The following is a 6140-nucleotide window of genomic DNA, read 5'->3' on the forward strand; positions in this document are numbered from 1 at the left end:
GACGTCTCTCTCGCCTGTCTCATTTCAGCATTACGTGACGTCTCTCTCGCCTGTCTCATTTCAGCATTATCTGACGTCTCTCTCGCCTGTCTCATTTCAGCATTATCTGACGTCTCTCTCGCCTGTCTCATTTCAGCATTATGACCTATTCAATACATCCTATTGACAAAAAACGTTAATCAAAAGCATTGTCCGTGTTCATAACACAAACTCTCAACTTGCTAGTTGTTGCCATCTGCTCGTATTGAATATGTATATTGCTGAAGTGCGGAAATTCGTGCAAATTCTCAAACATATTCGTACTAAAGTACGCAAGATAGTCAACATATTGCATTATCTGGTTATAAACGTGTTCATTGGGTATCTGGACGTATCGTTATTCCCTAACATATAATATTTACAGGATTTTCAACTTAATCGACACAATGATCTGTGAACTGTCCATGGCGGAAATGTCTGCAACCATTGTCTACATAGCACTGTGGCTAAATCAGCCTTTAGCATAAAAAAATAATCATTTAAAAATATTGTTTATAATGATATCAATCTAGTTTAGAAGATGGTAACAGAATCAGACGAGATATCATAACCTGGATGTAAACAGCGACAAAGTGAAGTGAAGTAAAGTATCGGATTAAATTGTGCAGTATATGAAATATGTCTCACAGTCCCTCACTATGTCAACTGAAAGTAAGATAAGTTTGATTGTCCTCTTCCTGTTTGTATAGTCTCCCTGGTACAGCATATCCCGTTTATGTCATTATATCAATCATTATAATTATAAAGTGTCGTTTTACGGCACAATTTTCACAGTTTCATTGACTTATTTTGTCAAACGGTAACACGACACGGCAAACAGATGCGCAGTAATCCCAAAGATCACAGATAAGACAAAAATCAAAATATATCGAAGCACCATAGTATTCCACATTCTTACAACACATCAAATGGTTTAAGTATATATGGACTGATGCTGAGAAAATGCATATTCAATGATAACTGCTGCAAACAGACATCAGTACTGCTAAGTGTTAGCATTACAGGACTCGTAGTTTGTAAGATGTTTCATAAGTAGGGTCCTCCACAACGTCCACACACACATTCAGTGGGTACAGCCACTGATTTCTTTTCCAGTTGTTAAACAAAAGAATTTAATCTTAATCACCTTCACAAAAATAAACTTCAAATTGACGATAAGCAATAAGAACATTTCCGTCATTCAAATCTGACCAAAACATCCGGAAACAACTATTACATGTACAATTATGTACGTTGAAATCTTCAATATGTGTTTAACCTTATTATATCGTCAGGTCCAGTCAAGGTCGGAATACAGCATAGAAGCAAGCGATACTGAAACCAACTTAATGTTGTATCCCCGGTTGTTTAAAAAGGTTTCGGATAAACTGAATCCCAAGAAAGATCAGTTGTAAATGATCAGTTGATTTGCGACTTTGGAGTATGACTAGATGAAATGAGTGCACAGTAATACTATTTTGAAACTTTCGAAACTGACATGATTTCTTACAAACAGACTTTCTCCTGGAAATGGCATATGTAACCGGTCTGCAGACAATGTCATGGGTGTAACAATGGTGGACATTCAGCAGTACACACTTAGTCAATATTGCACACACAGCTATATCACGACGATAACCAACAGAAGTCTATGACAAGACATGATTGAAGCACAGGGAGTACAGGGATCAACATGTAACACGTGGTGTACAAGATGGTGACAGTTTCAGACATTTGGCACCATACATACATGACCTTTAATACTTAAAGCTACTGAAATGTTTTATATAAAAAAAGATCATCGCACTGATGACGTGAGCCAGTAACTTAATTGCTGACAAGTAAACGTCTGAGACTTTTCTCCCTCCTTAATCTGACACCTTTGATACAACTGGAATATGGTCAAGTTAAACCCAACTTTTCTCAGGGGCAAAACAACAAACAGAATCAGTGTTAAACTTACTGTTTATGTTGTTGATGAAGTGTTCTTACATGGAAACACAAAAATCTGAAGGTATGATAACAATGCACAATCCATAAGAACAACGCACCTTGCACATGGTTTACTTTGGTTTGCTGTTTTACGCAATATTCCAGCTATATGGTGGTGGTATGTAAATAATCGAGTCTGGACCAGACAAACCATTGACACCATGAACATCAATGTACGCAATTGGGATACGATGACATGTGTCTATATCATCGTATCCCAACTGTGAATATCCATGCCCATGACGTCAATCACTGGATTGTCTGGTCCAAACTCAATTATTTACAGACCGCGTGCATACTGCTGAGCGCGGCGTTAACAACAAACCAACCATATCTCCATTGTCCAGCATGATGACACAGGCATTAGTCTGGGCACGTACAGGTAGGTACGCACGCAACCCACATTAGGCACCTTATTCAGTTAGGCTAGGAGGTAATCTGCCCAAGAGAGGTATAGTGGGTCACTGCTGTCTGGAATATAAAATTACCTATTATTACGGTGTTTTTATTAATCGACTTTCCTGTATTACAGATATAAAAATGTAATGGTAAAATACTAAAAGTCATAGAAGATAAATCTTGTTTATGTATTTACTTAATGCCGTGCACCGTGGGATAAAGCCAAAGCCCTTGTTTGTTTTCAGCGATTGTCCCGGTGTGTTATACAGTTGTAGGTGTCGGTGCGGAATCCCTCCCAGCTGCTACAGGCAGATGTTCATCAGTAACGACAAGTGACGTTGTCAAAACAGCGTCCTCTGCAACGGGGGCATTCTGTGTCCTGTCTTCGTGCGTATATACTCCCGAGAGAAGCGCACAAGCACTCGTCACAAAAAGAAGACAAGCTGAAACATAGTTAAACATAACATTACGACTTGCACCATTCCAACACGAACAAGTAAACATTTATCTAGTGCGTCAAACGTTTCCAGGTGAATAATCTAAACTGAGGGGCAAAAGAAACGTCCCCAAAGTAAAATTTGAAAAAACAGTTCTTCTGTTGTCGTTATGACGGAAATTTATTTAGGAACACATCTCCCGAACGCATCCCCACGTCTCACAGAAAGGAAATCCACGTGGAGTTTTTTTGTAAGCATGAAAATTGCTTTTATTCACGTTTTTTGCATGCTTCGGTGGAAACATACCCGTATGAAAGTACAGTATAAAAATTATGCTCGACTGTTCGAATTCATCACTTCAATACGTTGGACACAAAGAACATGCCTCGACTCACGGCAGAACAGAGAGAACGAGCTATTGGGATGTTGCAGCTGGGTGCTTCTCACAGTCACGTTGCAAGAATCATGGGTTGCAGCAAGAAAACCATCACCAGACTGATGACACGCTTCAGAACAACAGGTCGGACTGCAGACAGGCCTAGGACAGGGAGACCACCCGTAACCACCCCTCAGGAAGACCGCCATTTACGGGTGCTTCACTTGCGCAACAGATTCCTGACTGTGACGTCATCAGCAACAACCAGCCTTACCCATCCAGTCAGTAGAAGGACCATATCCAGACGACTCCGCCGATTCGGTATCAGAGCCTACAGACCATTCCGGGGCGTGACGTTAACGCGTGAACATCGACGTCGTCGCTTGGCTTGGGCACGTAGAGTTCGGCAGTGGCAGCCGCGGAACTGGCGCCGGGTACTCTTCAGTGACGAGAGCCGCTTCCAGTTGAACAAAGCTGATGGTCGGGTACGAGTCTACAGACGTCGGAACGAACGCACAGCACGTTGTTGCTTTGGCTCAAGCTCTACAGGAAGAATGGCGTCGCATCCCAGATCACGTGATCAGACGTCTTGTGCACTCTGCACGACGTCGTGTGGCAGCATGTATCGCTGCAAGAGGTGGACACACTCGCTACTGAGGAGTTGGACACTCAAAGACACTCTGTCAGTACTGATGTGCATGTGTTGTCATGATCGAAACCCGGACATTTGAACCTCCTGTGAAAAACGTCACAAAAACTCTACTTACAGCAAATTGTTTCAATTGTTCTGTAATGACAGTCTGCATAATATGTTCAACAATTATATAAAACATTTCAACATTGAATTGCACGTGTTTGTATCATTTTATGATAAAAAAATGATCGGGGACGTTTCTTTTGCCCCTCAGTTTATATACAAAATAATGCTAAGCAAGGCAACATAACGGTGAGTTGTTTCAAGCTATATGAAAGATACATGACATGCAGTGAACTGCTGTAAAAGAAGACACAATTATTTAACAAGAAAATGTATGTTGATAATAATAGTAAGTTACAGAGATATGTCAAAGGTAATATGAAAATAATACACTAAATTCTGGCATCAGTTGGTTAAAATTGTAACAGCGTGATCGGAATGTTTGCAATTAGTGAGTCGACAATAGTGATCGAAATGACATTTTATGACGTCAAAATAACAGTTGTACAATGAAAAACACTACCCCCATTGCACTCTCTCCCCTCGTTATGAGAAAGTTTTGAATGTTAGAGTTCTCCTTGCTAATTAGAGTATCAAACCTGTTAATCACATCAAACATTGTGCGTTTTAAGTATATCACCATATGACATTTTTACACGGAAGTCAAATCATGTCTGCAATTGGAACTGGTCACCCTTAACCAACTAGTGATAATGCAATTGCGATAGAGTTGTCGTCTAAATCAAATTCCTGCAAAGACAAGTTCCAGGGCGAGAGGCGTTGCTGTTTGTTGTTCATTTTATAAAGAAAGGTCGGCGAATTTGATCAGTACACACTTAAGAACACATTGAATAGGACTTAAAATTGCTGCAAAAACATAATAAACAAGATGATCTAAGAATGATGCATCTTCCTGCAACACGACAACTCCAGCACCACTGTCACAAATCTGCTGCCCGGAGAACATGAGAATTCCCGAGATTGCAAAAGCAGCCTGACAAATGCTGTCATTATCACTCCTTTGCCAAGCAAATTATTAGGAGGGACTGCTAGAAAAGGAAGAATTGTGACAAAATTTATAGCAGTAACCAGCCATTCCCAGAATTTCCCTTTTGGGACTGGGATTTCAAAACTGAATTAACCTTCACTTGAACCGGCTGTACCTTTCTTTGGCCGATAACATGACCTAAAACTTGTACATGTGCCTGTGCAAATTCACATTAAGCTAAATTCAGTCAGCTTGGCTTAAATGAGGTTTACGATAGACTCAGGATCCTCTTTAGGTGTTCCTCTCATCCCATGGAATACGTGATGGTATCATCGATACAGGTGCCAACACCCACTAATGTTGTTGATAAGAAGCTGGAAGGTGACTGGAGGATTCTTGAGCCCAAATGGTATAACTCTGTATTGATAAAATTCCCTCTGGTGTCACAAAAGTTGTAACCTGCTTGACAGGCTCTGTCTGTCAGTGGAATCTGCCAGTACCCTTAATCTTCATTGAGTCAAACTGGCTGATTATTTGACATAGTCCCTTTTAGAAACAGCAGCCCGAACTTCCATTTGCTCAGGTGTCAAATCACCGGGCTTACCATGTATTTTAACTAAAATATCAGAATTGCGTAGCTTATGGCTAGCATAGTCAGTACTTTACAGTTCTCTCATCACTATCACAATCTGATACAGTAACTAGCAGCAGTGGCTACACACTGGGTAGGTAGAATTGCAATTTCTTTCATGACACTTTCCAATCTTATTGACATGACTAAGTTGTCTGTCCAGGATGGTTTGGTGTTGGCACAACATAGTCATTGTCACTGACTTTCATTTAGATAACATGAGACCCATGGTACCTAGCACGCAATGGTTGACCAGGGATTGGCAAAAACACTAACCTTTTATTGTCAGGTCTGAAATATCTCTTGAGACTTCTTGAGACGTAATTTCCTATCGTCTTGTCCTGTTTGTTTGGGTTTTAAAATTGTCCCTACACGTCCCTATATGCTTGAAAAAAATGCTGATGCAACGATAATCTTAAACTCACTGTTGGATTTGGTTTAAAACGCAAACTGTAAAAATAGGTGAGGTGAAATGGGGTTTAACGTCGTACTTATGAATATTTCGCTCATATGACGACGTGCATCCGTGTGTATGTGTGGCTGCTTGTACTAGCCAAGTCTTAAGCTGGTTTCATAGTGCAAGCTCACTCACTCACTGAGAT

Source organism: Haliotis rubra, unplaced genomic scaffold, assembly GCF_003918875.1.
Source record: "Haliotis rubra isolate DU_JTF1 unplaced genomic scaffold, ASM391887v1 Scf607, whole genome shotgun sequence".
In the NCBI taxonomy this organism is placed as follows: domain Eukaryota; kingdom Metazoa; phylum Mollusca; class Gastropoda; order Lepetellida; family Haliotidae; genus Haliotis; species Haliotis rubra.